The sequence below is a fragment of the Macrotis lagotis genome, chromosome 3, assembly GCF_037893015.1.
Source record: "Macrotis lagotis isolate mMagLag1 chromosome 3, bilby.v1.9.chrom.fasta, whole genome shotgun sequence".
NCBI classification, from domain to species: Eukaryota; Metazoa; Chordata; class Mammalia; order Peramelemorphia; family Peramelidae; genus Macrotis; species Macrotis lagotis.
Window position 1 is genome coordinate 130355570 of NC_133660.1, and position 19611 is coordinate 130375180.

The 19611-nt window shown below is 38.7% G+C and overlaps 1 long non-coding RNA gene across 3 annotated transcripts in view; it reads left to right on the plus strand.

Moving 5' to 3' along the window:
* Positions 1–107: 107 nt before the first annotated feature.
* LOC141517854 (uncharacterized) overlaps positions 108–19611 on the plus strand; it is a 52303-nt gene continuing 32799 nt past the window's right edge. For all 3 annotated transcript variants that reach the window (XR_012477013.1, XR_012477011.1, XR_012477012.1), the window contains exon 1: positions 108–230. This is a non-coding gene — a long non-coding RNA (uncharacterized LOC141517854). The remainder of the gene's footprint in view (positions 231–19611) is intronic.

The window sequence follows — 19611 nt, forward strand, 5'->3', positions numbered from 1 at the left end:
CTCTGACAAGTCACCGCCTGCTGATGCACACCCAACAAAGAGGATAGTGACACCACAGCTCCAGTCACTCCCTTTACAAGCCCCCTCCATCCCTTTGTTCATTAGCTTTCATTAAGGGGCTTGGCAAGGGCCCCTTGAAGCCCCCTCCCTGGTGGAGTCATTGCTCCATTATGTGACTCCTCATGCGGATCTTGGAGTGATGGCAATTTTTCATCATTATCAATATCCGGGTATGTACTGGGCATTTCTTATCGAATCCCTAATTATTTCCCATGTCCCATCACTTTTCTCACACAAGGTGTGCCCATAGTCATTTTATCGGCATCTTTGAGTCAGCCTCATGCAGAGGGGGGTGGGGGTGGGGGTGGGGGTGGGGGTGGGGGGGTGGGTGAGCCAGCATCCATATTCATGCATGTGTTTCTTTTTTTTTATATCATTATTGCATCTTCCCCATTGAATTTGCCATTCAAAGAAGGTTTATTGTTGGCTTTTAACTCTCCTGCCAGCGTCCCCTCCTTTTCATACAAGAGGGACTGGCTCCTCTACTCTTGCTCGGAAACCATTTACTCACTCCACACACCCTTCCTAGGTTGTCTGCTCCAAGTCAGTGGTTGATACTGGGATTTCAGGCTATGTACATGCCTTGGGTGAGGTTATAATGGTGGAGAAATTAGGAATATAGCACCTGCCTAGAAACCCAGGAAAGAAGTATTTGCTAACCTTTTCTTTGACCACCCCTTCCAAACTGGACTGAGACTGCCTCCTTGCAAATTTAGATGCCACAGAACTAAGTCTAGAGTAGGAAAAAAGATGTATCCAGCAAAACTATAAAATATTAGAAACAACTTCATTGTCCCACAGTGGGGCATGGGCTAAACATGAACTTAATGGATTACTATGGAGCTATCAAAAATGACAAGTGTGTGGATCATATAGCCTTGTGGAAATGTTCAGTTGAAATATCTTTCTTGGGTTGTTGGGGAAGAGGTGACGTTAACATATATCACCTAGACTTTCTTAGTCTCATTTTCCCAATTGTAAATTAAGGAATTAAACTAGATCATGTCCAAGATCCCTTTCAGTTCAAGTGTTGTGACCCCCTGGTTTTTATCAGTGCAAGGAACTCTTTCTATATGGACACTTTCTGGGCCACTGAAAAAAGTGAATCATCCATGCTCACTTAGCTAGTATAAGTCAGAGGCAAAATTTGAATCCATGTCTTCCTGAGGTTAGCCCTCTGTTAGAATAGCTAAATACCTCTCTGGAATCAGGTAAAGTGAGAAGAAAGCAAAACAAGAGGTAGAATGACAAATTAATGTTTATGCAATGTAATCAGAAAGACTGCTGGATTTGAAGTCAGGATTTGAGTTTGAATCCTTATCTGACATTTACTTTCTGCGAGACATAAGGAAACTCACTTCTGCCTCCCTTAACCTAAGTTTCCTCCTCTGTAAAATAAGGGAGTTGGACCAGATGACCACAAAGGTCCCTTCTAGCTCTAAATAATTTATCCTGTTTACATCAGTAAAGATGGAAGAATTTTGAGTGAAGGTTAGAATGTTTGTGCAATCGGTTCTATAAAATATTTCATAATCCTAATTTTTAGGGGTTTTTTTGCAAGGCAAATGGGGTTAAGTGGCTTGCCCAAGGCCACACAGATAGGTAATTATTAAGTGTCTGAGACCAGATTTGAACCCAGGTACTCCTGACTTCAGGGCTGGTGCTTTATCCACTGCGCCCCCTAGCCACCCCCATAATCCTAATTTTTAAAAAGAAAAAAAAAAAGAATTGTAATCCTTTAAGGACTTCTACCTTCAAGATGGATTTCTTCCTTGGGGTCATAAATTTTAGCAATACATTATGATTCACCATGAGAAAAATGAGGATGGTATCTACACACACACACACACACACACACATACACACACACTCCCAGAGGCCCTTTGCTAGAAAGAGGAGAGCTTCTAAAAGAAAAAAAGAAAACCATAGAAGTAAGTGGCAGTAACTGACCTCAGGGAAAGAAACCTTAGATTACTAGTTTGGGGAGAAGAAATTAGGGAAATGACAAGAATCCTAAACTAAGTTCATTATCACTCTCTGAAATTCCATTAGTGAATCTGTCCGCCTGGTTAAGAGATTGTGTCTTCCTAAAATGAAAACCCTGAGGTTGAGACAATCATTGAAGCTCCACAAGGACACCAACCCTCTCTTATCTATCTTTGGATTTAATGCACTGTCTAGTATAGTTCAATGCACATCCTAGGTATTTGATAAATGACTGTTGAATTAAATGAATGTTAATTATGGAAGAATGGAGTGTGTGTCTGTGTGTGTGTGTGTGTGTGTGTGTGTGTGTGTGTCTGTATTTCTATCCCCTTTCTAATCCCAAGTCTGGCAAAGGCATATTTGGGAGAAGAGTGCTTGGAAAACTCATGACAGAGAGACATGGGTCACCCTTTCCACCTCCACAGAAAAAAGGAGGTGAGAAAGCACTGAAGTCAAACTCCACTAACTTCATTATTTTGCCCAGGCTGTTCAATAGGGTCATGCTGGAATTTAGTTGGGAGCAAGACAGCCTACCCCTCACCTCCAGCAAATTCTGTACAAAACCGAAATAGAAGAGGAAAACATAAGGAACCATGTCTGCACCCTTCCTACTGTGACTCCAGGGATGGGCTGAGACAGCTCTCATGGATCTTGAAAGTAAATTGTTGAATTTGCAATGGATAGAGCACTGACACTAGCGTCAGGAGGCCTGAGTTCAAATCCAACTTCAGGCATATGATACTTAGCTTTGTGACCTTACATAAGTCATTTAACCCTATTGCCACACAAGGACCACAAAAAAAAAATGTCAAAGGTTAAATTTTCAGTATGAGCATTTACACTTTGGAAAGTGGCAATCATTATGAATCAGTTTGATTTATTGTTTTGTTGATAGCCCAGACTTAAGAAAACCATGGGAAAAAATATCTAAGATGTAGATGATTCTCTGGGAGAGCTAGTAGTTAAATATTAAAACCTACAACACTGGACTGTGGCTCCCTAACTCAGCTAAGGGAGGCCCTGAAGGGCATGGAAGAAGGGAGTTACCTTAGGGGGTTCTAAAATCAGAGATGGCTACACTGGTAGAGGGAACAGAATTCAGCTCCATGAATTCACTGATGATATAGAGAATCTTCCAGTGAGTGAGCAGTTAGAGGCACCTGGGGTATTGACAGACTAATTGACTTGTCAATGGTCGCTGAACTGGTATGTTATGGAGGCAGGATTTGAACCTGGTCCACCTGACTAGGTGATGACATTTTGAACCACTTGGTCAGGCTACCTCTGATACAACAGGTATTTTTATTCACATTTTATAGATGAGGAAACAAGTTTGTCCATGATTACACAGCCAGTTTCTACTATTGCTTTATTTGGATAAGTGGGGAAAATGATTCAAAACAAAACCTTTTGATCACAACATACAAACCCCTTCATTTAAAAAGAACATTTATTCTGCTTCTACATGAATTCTGTCTGAAGGGTAGATACTTGGATACACCAAGACAATACAATCCTGCCCTTGCTGGAATGAATAGAGATGCTGTCTGTCATTGTTCCTTCATTCAATAGCCAAGTAACAGTGCTAGATATCTTTCTCTTTAGCTCCTAGTGTGAGACTCACACACACAAGATTTTAGTTCTTTAATGTATGATAGAGATGCCATTTGTTTCCAAAGGGAATCAACAGGAAGTAGACTCCAACATCCAACCTCCTCTGTAGTCCCTAAACTAGCCTAACCCTAGATCAAGAGATGTTTGTCAAACTAAATTTAGTTGCATTGAACCCCTTGATAGAGGGCCCTCAAGGGTTTTGTATTCATTGCTGGAAGCTTTCCCAACATATCCAATGACTTTAAGAGAAGTTCAGATTGGGAAGCTAGAGACAGAGGGATACTCTATGTAAGTCCTGCCTATGTAAGTCCTGCCTACATAAGTCAGCTAATTGGCCCAGTGGATACAGCACTAGATCTGGGGTCAGGAAGACCTGAATTATGTGGCCGTAAGCAAGTCAATTCCTCATCCTTATAACAGAACCTATCTCCCAGGTTTGTCATGAGGGTAAAATGAGATAATATATGTAAAGTGCTTTGAAAACCTTAAAGTTCTATAGACATTATATTTTTATTATATCTAGCACAAAAGGATTCTGAGAAAGGAAAGATCTTTTTTCTAGGTTTAGAAGTAGGATTTTTGTTTTAGTTCAAAATTAACTAGCCAAGCCCTTACATATTCTAGCGTAGCTGTTATCCAGATTCTTTCTGATGGCTAGTGCTCCAGAAAGCACTTGAATTTCTAGAAATCTACATATTTCCAAATGCAAATTTTGTTGATTTAGTTGATATAAAAAGTTATTTGACAAAGGATGCTTAAGATTTAGGGCTAATGATTTCTGTACATTTTCAAGACAATCGATATCATCAAAAATAATACTATTTACTTTCCCTACTTTGGGAAGGAGGTGAGATGAGGCAGGAATGGAGAGGAGGAAGCAACCTCTAGCTTCCTTAATTTTTATTTTCTAAAGACAAGTAATTGTAGTTAATAAGTAAATTATTCCATAGTATGCAGGATAAAGTTAAATGTCTAATCAATACAATTTGTCATCTTTCTCTATAGTCAGACACTCTTTGGACAGGCTCAGCCAGGTGTACCCTGATAAAGAAACCAACAGGATGCGGTCTCTCTCTAGACAGACACTGATTTTTAGGTTCAAGCATTGCTTTTTGATTGCTTGTGTATTTACTCAGTGGAGGGGGTCTAATCTTCCTCAAAAGCATTCCTAGAATCCTAGAATCCTTGTCCTGATACCAGACCTCTGAAGAGAATAACTAACATTTGTGGATCTTCCAGTTATACTCACAAAGTTTTTTGAATAATCAAGGACAGAGAATCAACCCATCCATCAATGAGCTTGTATTAAAAACTCACTATGGGGCAGAAGTTTTGTTAATTTGGGGGAATTACAAAGACAAAAGTGAGCCAGATTCTGTCCACTGGAGCTTGCATCTTCTATCTTTGGGAATCATAGAATGATAGATTTAGAGTTGGAAGGGATCTCAGAGGTCATCTAGTCTAGAGCCATCATGTTAACTAAGGAAACTGAGGCTTTAGGAGATTTAAGTGATTTGTTCAAGGTGAGCACAAATACTAAGCATTCAAGAGAGGGTTTGAATCCATGTCATTGGAGTTTTTGATCATTTTGTCCAGTTCTTAAATTAAAAGTCAATCCTATTCAATACTTATTTTTAAAAATCAGGTTTCAAGACCTAGGTGGACTTTATAACATGCACCACAATGCTCCAGAGAATCCACCTCAAAGTTGGGATTTGCTCCTCTATTGCAGGTCACAACCCATCCATATTCTTCATGTACTACCCTGACACCCTCCTTCATACCTTCCTCTAAATGCACAGCAGAGAGTCTATCTCACATACTGAAGCCTGTTTAAATTTTTCATTTATGAAAAATGCAGGATACCAGTTGAGCAAAATGCTCTCTCCATTGATTTTCCCTCACTCTTGCTATCTGACCAGCTCATTTTTTTTCTTGACCTATCTCTGATGGCATCTTTTACTTCTCTAGTACAATTCCTTGTTTGGAATGTGTTGCAATACTACTCACTCACCTGGCACTTCTCCATTGCTCTTTGGAGCAATAGTATTCGATATCTCACCATCATACAATGACATTGAAAAAATGCTAACAATAAAAGATAGGCCCTTGTTTCAGGAAGAAATCTGGGGTTTTTTTAAATGTCTTGTGTATTCTAAGGGCATTCAACAAACTTGCTTAATGAAGGTTAATAGCCACATCATAAAAGATCCATGTTTCACCTATTATTGTATCCAGATAATTGAGGCCAAAGTATAAATATTAATCCTTGCAGTTATGCAGACATTTGAAAGTCTCCAAGAAATCTGCCTACCAGAAGTCAGATGAAATACTGAGTCATTCATGATCAACCAATCAGATTTATAAATCACCTATTTTAGGTTAGGCAGTGGACTACAAAACAAACTACTTTGGACTTTAGGTTGATAGTAGAAAGCAGGTCATAGGAATTGAACTAGAGGGGATCTCAGCAGCACCTCTCTCATTTTTCCAGATGAGAAAAATGAGACCCAAGAAATGAAGTCATACAAGTAGAGAACATGAGAGATAAAATTTGAGCTTAGGGCCACCTGACTCCAGAACCAGGGTTGGTTGGTTGGTTTTTTTCATTGTACCACAATGTCTCCACGACAGAAGAGAATTATGTTAAGTTTGATGACCAACCACTCAGCACTTAGGTTTTGACGAAGGTACTAAAGAGAACATTATGAAAAGAGGCTAGATCTTTGAGAAGGATCTATAGGAACAAGTAATCTCTTGTACTAATAGATACAGTCAGAGAAGGTCCTGAATCAGCAGCCCAGTCAGCCCAGTATCTGGCAATGAGGCAAAAACCACAATTAGTCAGCCAGGAATGTGGGCAGTATCACACCCCAGGTGCTGAGTGACTCAAAGCTCTCTGCAGCAGAAGAATTTTTATACCCCAAAGAGGGCTAGATGGAAAAATATTGGCAGGTGTCCTCATGATATGCCTAGGGACAGTCTCCTGCAAGGTATCTCAAAAGAGAAGGTAAGAGACTGGATGTGTTTTGTGATATGACCTCTCTGGGAGAGGTTGCAAAAGTCAAGAGAAAAAGCAAATTGCTGGCAAAAATAAATTATCCCACTAAAAAAGGGGGGCCACTAGGTGGCGCAGTGAATAGATCACCAGCCTTGGAATCAGGAGTACCTGGGTTCAAATCCCGTCTCAGACACTTAATAATTACCTAGCTGTGTGGCCTTGAGCAAGCCACTTAACCCCATTTGCCTTGCAAAAACCTACAAAAGAAAGAAAGAAAAATTATCCTGAAGGTACAAATATTCATCCATCAAATGGATAGTTGATGAAATTCACCCACTAACATTAACTTTTCTTCAAACCTATCAAGAAAGATAACAGATAGTAGACAGATGAGCAAAACTCCCCCAAGCCATCAAATTTAGAGGTTCAAGTTAATCTTATTGAGAGGGCAGATTTAAGATGGTGGCATGAAGGCAGAAAATCCCACAAGTTCTCCCCCAGACCACTCTAAATGCCTTTAAATTATGACTTTAATTGAATTCTATACTAGCAAAATACATAGAAAGACTTAGTGAAACAATTTTCTGGCCCAAGACAACTTGGAAAGGACCACAGCACAGCCCAGGCCACACCCAGTGATGGGAGCAAATAACTTGTCATCCAGGAACAGCCTGTGTGGGGTCCCTGAGGGTGCTTGGGTCTGTGGCAGGGGGGCAATTTCCAGACCTCCCAGCCCCAGGGATTGCCAAGGACAACATGGAAGGGAAGTGGGAGAAAATTACCATACCAGAGGAGCACAGAGCTCAGGCCAGCACAGGCCTCAGCTCAACCCCAGCTCCAGGAACCAGAAGTAAGGCTATGTAGCCACCCAGCAACTGCTTCCAAATTGTTCAGTCCATGGGAGTCAGGGGAGACTACAGAGGACTCTCTGCTATCCCTGGGGGAGGACTCTGTTGCTTGGCCCATACTCAGATCCAGGTCACAGTCAAGGGCTCCATACCACCATAATGGAGCAGAGATCTTTCTCACAGCTCCACAGCAAAGGGGAGTGCTTGTGGTCATCCACAGACCAGAAGAGCAGTTAGAGCCTCTCATAAGATCTTGGAGGAACTGAGATGTTGGGGGGGGGGTCCATGGAAACAATTGCAAAAACCCTCAGAAGTTTGGGAAACTGCATCCTCCATCCTAGAAGCAGAACCCCACCTTATCAAAGAGTTAAAATCAAGTCATAGGCTGGGAAAATGAGCAGACAACAGAAGAAAAAGAATCTGACCATAGCACAATTACTTTGGTCCCATGGAAGATCAAAACACACACTAGAAGATGACAAAGTAAAAGTTTCTGTATATAAAGCTTCCAAGAAAAGTATGAATTAGTCTCAGGTTATGGAAGAGTTCAAAAAAGATTTTTGAAATCAAGTAAGGGAGGTAAAGGAAAAATTGAGAAGAGAAATGAGAGCAATGCAGGTAAACCATGAAAGCCAAGTCAGCAGCTTGGTGAAGGAGATTTCAAAATACTGAAGAAAGTAACATCTTTAAAACAGTTTAGGTCAAATGAAAAAAAAAAACAATCCAAAAGATCAATGAGGAGAAGAATGCCTTAAAAAGTAGATCTGGCCAGATGGAAAAGGAGATTAAAAAACTCTCTGAAGAAAATTCCTTCAAATGTAGAATAGAGGCAAGGGAAACTGATGACTTTTTGAGAAATAAACAAAACAAAACAAAACAAAACAAAAAGAATAAAAAACTAGAAGAAATATGAAATATCTCATTGTAAAAACAACTGACCTGAAAAACAGATTCAGGAGAGATAATTTCAAAATTATTGGGTTACCTGAAAGTCATGACCAGGAAAAGAGCCTAAACTTCATTTTTTAAGAAATTCTCCAGGGAAATTGCCCTGATATCCTAGAAGCAGAGGATAAAATAGAAATTGAGGGAATCTACCAATCACTTCCTAAAAGAGATTCCAAAATAAAAACTCCCAGGAATATTATAATCAAATTCCAGGATTCTCAAGTCAAGAAGAAAATATTACAAGCAGTCAGGAAGAAAGAATTCAAATATCATGAAGCTACAGTCAGGATTACCCAGGATTTAACAGCTTCTACATTAAAGGCTCATAAGGGCTTAGAATATAGTATTCTAGAAGGCAAACGAGCTTGGTTTACAACCAAGAACTACCCAGGAAAACTTAACATCTTCTTTCAGGGGAGAAGATGGCCATTCAGACTTTCCTGTTGAAATGACCAGAGCTGAACAGAAAGTTTGATCTTCAAGTACAGGACTCAGGTGAATCATAGAGAAGGTGGACAGGAAGGGTAAATTATGAAAGATTTAATAATGTTGAACTACTTGTATTCCTACACAGGAAGATGATACTGATAACTCATGGTCCTTCTTATTTATAACAGCAGTCAGAAGGAGCATATAGGCAATGCCCATGAGGGAGCTGAATATAAAGGAATAAAATATTATAAAGATGGAGTTAATGGACAAGAAAGGAATATAGTGGGGAAAAGGGAAAGGAGAGGTAGAATGGACTAAGATAATTTCACATAAAGAGGGAAGTTAAAGCTTTTGCAATGGAGTGAAGGGGGGAAAGTGAGGGGAAATGAGCTCTTATTCTTATCAGATGTGACTCAGGAAATATACACACTCACAATAGAGTATAGAAATCTATCTTACTCTAGAGGAAAAAAGGAGAGGAAAGGGATGGGAGAAAGAGGAAAGGGGAGTGTAAGTGATAGAAAAGAAGGAAGATCATGGGAGAGGGTAGTCAGATACAAAAAGGGGATAGGGAGATAGGGAAGAAAAAGATAGAATAAATGGGGATGGGGAGGAATAGAATGGAGGGAAATATAGCTAGCAAAAGAAATTGTGGGAAAAAATATTTCAACTTCTCTGATAGACTTATGATAAAGAATTCAATCCATCCCAAAGACAGAGCTGATGTTATCTAAACACTTTTTTTCTCTCATTTTGTGGGGGAGGGGGGATAATGTTCACCTTCTTTTAACTTTTGGGGGTTTTTTTGCAAGGCAATGGGGGTAGTGGGGAAAGTGACTTACCCAAGGTCCCAATTAGGTAATCATTAAGTGTCTAAGGTCATATTTGAACTCAGATCCTCCTGACTCCAGGGGCTGTACTCTATCCACTGCTCCACCTAGTTGCCCCCATTATGTTTACTTTTACAAGTTAATTGTATTGAGCATGAAATTGTCTTGAGTATTCATAGAAATAGTGTTTAATTGCAATTGCAATTGTATTGACTTTCCTTTATTCCCTATCAATCTTCTCCAGATGCCAACACCACCACCCTTCCCAATGTATCTGTTCCAAAAGTCTATCCCATAGAAATAGCTGCCCCCAGAAACTGATATATATGTGTGTATATACACATATATAAAAATGAAATTTATCCTTATAAACTGGTCAAGAGAATTTATCCTTATAAATTGGTCACCAGAAAAATTTAGCTCAACAAATAAATACCTACTATGTCTCAAACATTGTGCTAAGTACTGAGTACATAAATATAACTAGTCTCTGTACTCAAAGATTTGTATTCTACTGGGGAAAAACAGCATATGCACAGACTTACAAAATATATTTACTGAATAATTGGGGAGGGGAGGGGAGGGGGAGGTCGACTGGGGAAATCAGAAAAGGACTCCTATAAATAGAGGCAATGCAATAAAACTTCGAAGGGGAGCTGATCCCAAGGTGTAGAGGATCAGTCATGGGTGGAAAGATGGGTCATGTCACATCCTTCCTACAATAATCAATGTTTGTTTGTCTCAGACATATAACCTATCACACCTACCCTTAACCCCCCACATTCCACTTCACCTTTCCTTCACTCCACTGTCTAGAATCCAAATTTCCCCCCTTTCTAAGCCAGGTCTACTCTTTCAGGGGCCCACAGCAGTGGGTTGTGCAGGTGCCATTGGGAAATAGGGGTGGGAATGAAGTGGTGTAGTATTGATATTTGACCACTAGATGGCGTTTCAGCTACCCACTAGCAATAGTCTAGCTTCCCACTTGTCCTCAGTTCAATGTCATTGGAGAAGGGTGTGGCGCAAAATAGCCACAAAGATTACCAAAATATAAAATCAGCTTCAGCTCATCAAGCATCTATCTCCTGCACTGGCTTCCTTCTGCTTCTCCCACCATGACCTTCCCTCTCTTCCCCCTCCCCACCCCTCAAACTCATAGATCTCAACAATTTACTTACTATTAATGGCCAAGCAAGCAATTGATTAACAGTAACATAGCATAGGAAATATCAATAGATTATATATATATATATATATGCATATATATATATATATATATATATATATATATATATATATATATATATAAAAAGCTACAATGACATGGCTTTTAATGGGGCTGATCCCCGGCCCCCTCTTCTTCCCTGCCTCTCCTCCCAGTTAGTCTTATCTGCATTCCTGGATTTTGCCTTCTTACAAAGTAAACTGATTGAGTGATTTTTCATCTCTTTCTTCTTTTGATTCTTTCTAACCACCAACAATGCATCTGACCTCCTTTCTTTGCCTCCATAAACGTTCCACAGAGCAATTTCAGTTCACACTTTACATCCGACTGCTTATGAATGCAAGGGGCAGAGTACTGTCCTCACAATCTGTATTGCACAAGATAGAAAAACTATAGAAGACAGTCTCTTCCTCCTCCTCCTCCTCCTCTCTCTCAAGACCTCCCCAAATCCCTCCAAAGCTGAAAGAACCAAAAATCTGATTAACTCTGAGAAATAGGTGCCTACACACATCTCCCAGCTCACCCAATCTTTATATGACCCTCTTAACTTCCTGTCTTCATATGTCTTAATCAGAAAGGATAGTTAAATAATAAACTCCAGTGTTATGAAAAGTTAAACATATGGTTATCCCTTCCACATTGAGGGGTTAGGCATGCATTGCCCCCTTGATCTGGAAAAATCTATGTAATAATTTTGGTCCTTCCTTTATACCAGAGAAGAAGTCTAAATCATTATGGCATTAAAAGATAAACTATGTTGAAGTTGTATACTTCTGTACATATATTTTATGCATATCTGAGTTTCAAAACTTTTTCTATGTTGTCTGCAGCTTCCATAAAACTCTCCCCAAATTCCCATTTAATGTCTTATGCCAACCCGCGATATATCAAAACCATGATGGGGAAAATTGTATAGCATATTACTATAAATAATAATATTATTTTTCTCTTTTCTTTAGATTTTTTGCAAGACAATGTGGTTAAGTGGCTTGCCCAAGGCCACACAGCTAGGTAATTATTAAGTGTCTGAGGTCAGATTTGAACTCAGGTACACCTGACTCCAGGGCCAATGCTCTATCCACTTCACCACCTAGCAGCCCCATGGGCTTTTATTTATCTGTCAGTCAATTACTTCAATTCCATATTTCTTTACCAAAAAGCTCAATAATCAGGCAATGTCCTGGTGATAACAAGAAACTGTAAGGTTTAAGTTCTGCTGTTTGTGTACTGTGTGACCTTGGGCAAACTATTAAACTTCTCTGTACTTTTCATTCTCTACAGGTGAAAAACCACTGAATCAGTTTACCTTGTAAGAAATAACTTTTCTGTGATACCATACCAAATTTTCTTTTTTTGGTCCTCTTTTGATTGTTTCCATTAAGAGTTCTTCTAACATGTGTTAAGCACCTACTATGTATAAAACACAAGGGAGTCAGTGGAGATTTTTTGAATAGATGTGCCTTAAGAATATTATTTGGAGAGCTTTGTGTAGAATGAATTAGAAATGAGTCTGGAATCAGGGAGATCAATTAGGAAGCTAATGCAATAATCAAAGTGAGAAGTAATAAAAGCCTAGACTGGGGCAGCTACGTGGTGCAGTGGATAGAGCACGGGCCCTGGAGTCAGGAGTACCTGAGTTCAAATCCAGTCTCAGACACTTAATAATTACCTAGCTGTGTGGCCTTGGGCAAGTAACTTAACCCCATAGCCTTGAAAAAAACAAACCAAAAAAACCAATAAAAGCCTAGAATAAGTAACTGAGTGAGTGGGAAAAGGGGATGGATGAGGGAGAGATGCTATGGAGAGTCAAGGATGAAGATGAAATTGTATCCTTGAGTATCTGGAAGAGGTTGATGCCCTTAACAGAAATAAAGCTTTGGGGAGGGCTAGGTTTGAGGGAAAATATAATGAGTGCCATTTTGGATATGCTGAGTTTCAGATTTCACAGAGAAACCCACATGGAGTTGGCTTCATTTAACCATCACAATCTTCTTTGCCTTCTTTATCATCCTTATCATCAATTTTATATATATTGAACATCCAATAATGAGAAAGGTATGTAGAGAAGTAGATGTGGCCCCTACCTTCAAGGAACTTCCAAAGGAAGATGTTATACAATGGTTTCTCGCATTTATAAACTTGCGCATCCCAATATCATAACATGACTCTTTACTAACTTCACCCTAAACAGTTGCCCATCTCATCTCCATACTCTGATGGGAGGGAGGGGTATACACAAGATGGAGGAGAGAACCCATATTTTTTTTCTTTCAGAATTTAGTTTACTCCAATCTAATACTTAAACTCAGCAGTGTCTTACTTCTTTAAACTATTGACTAGACCTCAGTTCAAGGACTCTTCTTGCTTGGTAAGAGAAAAGAGAAGACAGAGGAGACAAGGACTATTCTATATCCTGAGACATTGGTTTGGTTTGAGTTTTTTTTGGGGGGGAGGGTTGGTCTTTGTAAAGCAGTGAGGTTAAGTGACTTGCCCAAGTCACATTGCCAATAAGTATCAAGTGTCTGAGATTGGATTTGAACTCAAGTCCTCCAGATTTCAGGGCAAGTACTCTATCTACTATGTCATCTAGCTGTCACAGAAATATTGTTTTGACATTAAATTAAAATATGTCTTCCCTTATCTCTTCCTTTATAGTTTAAGGTGCTCTGTGCTCAGAGCTTTCTTGTTCAGGATCAGACTCGAGGTCACCTGGTGGAGCACTACAATTGTGTGTCCACTTTTTACAGAGTAGAAATGTGGTGATAGAATCCAAAATTTTGGATTGGTTTCACTCTTTTATCCCTTCCAGAGATCAAAGGAATAGGAGAGATCTAGACTTACTAGCCTAGAACTAGGTGGCCAGGATTATAGCAGCCTAATATTTCTTGTTCTAACAATAATTTTCTTGAACATATTGCCTCTTTTGTGTTTAAGCATTGACCCTCTCAATGAACACATAGTATTATTCAATCAGTAGGATGTGTAAGAAAGATATTTACTATGATTTCCATATAAAATCACTAAAAGGATCAGGAAATATGAACTCTTAAGAAAAGTTAAGAGAAGCAAGATTATTCTTATTCAACCTAGAAAAGATAATTCTTGAGGTAAGGAGGGAGGAAGAAGGGTGTGATTAATAAGAACTAAGAACTTCAGGAAGCATGGGACTATTCATCTGAACTTTGATCTCTAAACTGATTCGAAGCAAGAAGATAGAACCAAAAGATCAGTATACTCAATGACTACAAGAATATAAATGAAAACAGCACCTAAGGACAATAAATCTAGGTCCAAAAAGAACAGAAAATGATAGACATTTCCTTTGCAGCAATCTGTGGTGGGTCAGGGAGACTGGTATGTGTTGTGTGTTGCACTTTTAAGTATTTTTATTTGTTAACAATGGAAGGGGTAGACAGCTAGGTGGCGCAGTGCATAAAGCACCGGCTCTGGAGTCAGGAGTACCTGGATTCAAATCCAGTCTCAGACACTTAATAATTACCTAGCTGTGTGGCCTTGGGCAAGCCACTTAACCCCATTGCCTTGCAAAAACCTAAAAAAAAAAAAAAAAAAACAATGGAAGGGGTAGTAGTTGATGGGATCATGTTAGGGAATCAATGTTTTTTAAAGAGATTAATGAAAATTATAACATTAAAAATAACAGCAATTAGCCATCTTCCTACTTCACTAATCTCAGGAGGGACTTATACACTGTCTAGTGAAGCAAGTATTTTCAATAAAGGCTAGACTAGAACAGCTTCTGGGGTAAAAGCATTTTACTCATGACTATAGAATGGTCAAATATACTTGCGACTCTCTCCATGGCACCAAAGGAGAAGTTTTTCTCCTATCTACTCCATCCACACACACTCTCTCTCTCTCTCTCTCTCTCTCTCTCTCTCTCTCTCTCTCTCCCACTACCACTGATAAAAAAAATGTTAATCTCCTTCTATGTGCCAAACACTATGTTAGGCAATGGGGGGGGGGGGGGGAGACAGTGAGACAGGGAGAGGGAGGGAAGGAGGGAAGAGAGAGAAAGAAGGAAGGAAGGGAAAAAGATAAGAGAGATGAGAGAGAAAAGAAACCCAGGAAAAGGTTTTTATTACGTTGCTTATAATTTGTTTATATGTTTATACTTTCTCTTAGAGAAACAGAATCATACCCATATGCTGAGTATCTATGACATGCCAGGCACTATGTCTTAGAAATACAAAGTTGGGGAAGTTCTCCTGACCCCAAGGAGTTAATTTTTTTCTTTTTCTTTTTTGGCATGTATAGGTTTGATTCTTTTTTATGTTATTTTTATTTTTTCCAATTACATGCAAAAATAGTTTTCAACATTCACTTTTTGGTAAGCTTTTGAGTTTCACATTTTTCTACCTCCCTCTCTTCTCTCCCTCCCTCATGACAGTGAGTAATCTGATAAAGGTTATACATGTACAATCATGTCTAACATATTTCCATATTAGTCATGTTGTGAAATAAGAATCAAAACTAAAGGAGAAAAACATGACATGCAAAAAAAAACATAAAATACATTTTTAAAAGTGAAAATATAGTATGTTTTGGTCTGTATTCTGACTCCACAGTTTTTCCTTTGGAGGTGGATGGCATTTTCCATCACAAGTCTTTTTAGAACTATCTTTGATCAGGGTGGCTAGGTGGCGCAGTGGATAGAGTACCAGCCTTGGAGTCAGGAGTACCTGGGTTCAAATCTGGCCTCAGACACTTAATAATTATCTAGCTGTGTGGCCTTGGACAAGCCACTTAACCCCATTTGCCTTGCAAAAAAAAAAAAACTAAAAAAAAAAGAACTATCTTTGCTCATTGAACTACTGAGAGGAGCTGTGTCCATCGTGATTGATCATCACAGTGTTGCTGTTAATGTGTACAATGTTTCTCTTGGTCCTACTCACTTTACTTAGCATCATGCAGGCCTTTCCAGGCTTTTTCTGAAGGAGTTCACCTTCTAAGCTATATATATACCAGTATAACATAAATTAATATCTGTGAGAAAGCACTAGTACTATGATGGGGATGCAGGAGAATAAGGGTGAGAAAACCTGGAAAAGGCTTCCTGCAGAGGGTGGGATCTGAGAAGAATCTTGAAGAAACCTAAAAGGCCAAGTTGAGGTTCAAAGGCATTCCAGGCATGGGGGGGGGGGGGGACAGTCAATGAAAAGTCGAGAGTCCAGAGATTAGAGGACCAGCAAATAGATCATCAATACAACTTGATCACCCAGTATGTGGAAAGGAATACAGTATAATAGGACTGGAAAGATAGGAAGATCCCAGGCATGGGTTTACATGTCAAAGTTCTTTATATGTATCATCTTGGAGTATTGTACTAGGGAACCACTAGAGTTTAATGTTCTATGTTTAATTCAATTCCATCTCCTTGGACCTTCTTTTGGTACTAAAGTCTCATGTGTATTGGAGGAGAGAGGAGCTCTTCAACTCTGAAAGTCTCCTAACATGGGTCAATGCTGGATCAGCTGGAATGGCCTCCTCTACTTTCTGGAATGTTTTAACAGATATCTAGTGTATTTTGAGAGAAAAGCATTTCTTTAAGAGTCAGAATACCCAGACTCTCAATACTAATTTTGCCAACTCACTCCTTTTGAGCCTCAGTTTCCTTACTCATAAAATGAGGGAATTGAACTTGACTATGTCTAAGCTCTCTTCCAGCTCAGCATTCAATAATCCCATGACCTTTTTTAAAGGTTTTTAAAACCCAGATTTTCAAGTCAACTTGAGCTTTGGCGCCCTCTGGTGACAGAGACTAACTTTTCAAGCCCTTGATAAGAAGTAGACACATGAGTTACCTACTTTTTCCCCTCCTTTTCAGTATTTTTCTTACTCCAGGTAAATTGAATACGAACCCTTATTGCTCACTCGAGATTCTATGAATCTTATCATCTCCACAGAATTTCAGTAATTCATAGGGTTGTGATATAGCACTTTATCATGTATTACCCACACAGAAACCCAGATACATCCCAGGTCTAATTTGTGAAGGGGTTTTACTTTTGATTATTGAAGATTGTCCTGGAAAATGCATAATTTAATTTCCTAGAACACTTTCTGCCTGAATAGTCATTTAAAAGAATACTGATTGAAAACGCAAAAGTCAGATCATGTGATGAGAGCTTCAGAAGGGGAAAAAACTTTAGAAATCTAGTCCAATCTTCTCATTGTACTGAAGAAGAAACTGAAAGTCAGACAAATTAAGTCATTTGACCAAGATCAACCATTGAATAGAACAATGATGGGACATTCATTTCATTCAACCTTGAAGGTTACAATGAACCAAACTGAATGTACAATCTCTCTTCCCCCAGTGGAATATAAGCTGCTTATCCTAAACAGGACAGCTTCAAATTCAATTATAGGAATTAAATTCAATATATATACTTTAAAAGAAAAGCAAGTTACACATGATAAAGGCACAGTTTCATGGACAATGAATGCTTCCCCACCCTTTCTGCAGTAATAGAAAAGTGTGCATTTTAGTGTTCAATTCCTTCTACATACTGGCTTTATGAATCTTTTCAGGAATCATATCTTCTCTGATTTCAATTACCAGCTGTGCAACCCTGGGCAAGTTACTACACCCTGTTTGCCTCAGTTTCCTCATCTGCAAAATTATATGGAGAAGGAAATGGCAAATCACTCCATTATGTTTGCCAAGAAAATCCCAAATGAGATCATAAAGACTCAGACAAGACCTGAACAATAAGAAGGAAGTTTACTATGCAGAATGGAAAAAGAAGACTGTTCCAGGGATAGGAGGCTGCAAGAGAGGGGACCTCATGAAATAGCCTAGAAGTCAGTGTTACTGGACTGAAGAGTTTATGGTGAGGAGCATAGCTCTAGTCATCTCACCCTAGTTATATCTCTGATATTAAGTCTATAAACAAATATCTAAATTAAGACAGTCTGTTTACAGGACTCTTGTATTCAATTCTTTTAACATAAAAGCATTATTTTTTTTATTTTGAAAAAATATATGCCTAGTTTACCCATTTTTATGTTTCTAATCTATATATCCCTAACCTTACTACCCTAGTGCCTATGAAATAGGACTTTTGGTGTTTTCAATTGGCAAAGCTTTCTGATAGCTACAGTTTTCTGAGCATTGACACTTGAATTGATGAGATTTTACAATATGTAGCTCACCTGGATAGAATGGGCCTGGGAAATGCACATTCACTTGACAAGATTCTCTTGAAGAGTTGTCTCTGGTCTTAAAGAACATCTGCCATGTGGGTTCCTCCTTGGCTTTAATCCTAAGGAATTTTCAACTGTGAGATGAGCTTATCCTCCATTAATATTTAATTCTAGGTTTTGACAAGTTCAGGAAACAACCCTGGGGAGTTAGAGGGGGGGAAAAAGAGGAAGAAACATTGAAATTCATTAGAATATTCCAAAATCTCTAGCAAAGATGAGTAATTCATCTCTGGGAAAATGAATGACAACAAAAAGAGGGCATTTTGGAGAACTTTAGTTAGGAAGACCTGATTTTAAATCCCATCTCTGATAGTAGTTGGGTCATTATGGTCAAGTCACTTACTGTGCTCTGAATTTCAGCTTCCTCAATGATAAAATTGGGAATAATAGCTTTTAACCAACTTTACCAGGTTATTGGTAATGGAATGAAATCCAGTGAAATCTTATCAAATGCTTTGCAAACTTATAGCAGTGTAGAAATGGTGATTATTTCCTCTTACTTCAAAACAGAGCACTTTTGGGGGAATAGTAGCAGCAAGAAGGATTGTTTTCACTTTCACTTAGTTGGCTGAACAAAGGGAAATTGGGAGAAGTCCCAATTTCTACCCCCAAATTCCTTATGAGGTTGTAAAATTATGTTTCCTATTTCTTGAGATATGATTGTGATTTTAAAAAATCAAAGGGAATACTAAAACTTTTTTAAATAAAAAAGGAAAATTTACTCTAGCATGAGATTCTATGAACTGAAAAGCAGTGGACAAAGTTAAGGAGAAGAGAAAACCATCTGCACCTGCTCCAAAATCCACTTATAGACTAAATTAGCCAGAAGTTTCATTGATTCATAATGCCTAGGTTTGTAGACCAATTTCCCATTACACTTGTAATTATGATGGAAAGGGTAAGTTTGGAAGGTTGCGAAGTACTTTAAATGACAGACAGAGGAGTTTGTATTTGACTGTAAAGGTAAGAAGGTGGCAGCACTGGAGTTTATTGAGATTAGTCTAGCAGAACTCTATTTATTTTGCTTTCCTTTTTCATTAATTTGCATTTATATTTTTCATCTTTCTTTCCCCTCCCTAAATAATCTTTCAAAAGGAAAAAGAAAAATCTTTGTAATAAATATTCATATGCAAGCAAAGCTAATTTCCTCATTGACCATGGCTAGAAATATATCCCATTCTGCATTTTGGGTCCCTAACATCTCAGTCAGGAGGTGGGTAGTAGGCATCATCTTTGTTTGTCTGAAAGAAGGATTTGACATTGCATTGATGAGAGTGTAGAGGCTTTCAAGGTTATTTATCTTCCTTAATGATATTGTTACTGTATAAATTGTTTTCCTGATTCTGTTCATTTGATTGATTGATTCACTCTGTGCTTCATTCTGAGGATACCAAGAAAAGCAAACAAACCACCAACAGTCCCTGTGCTCAAAGTGCTACA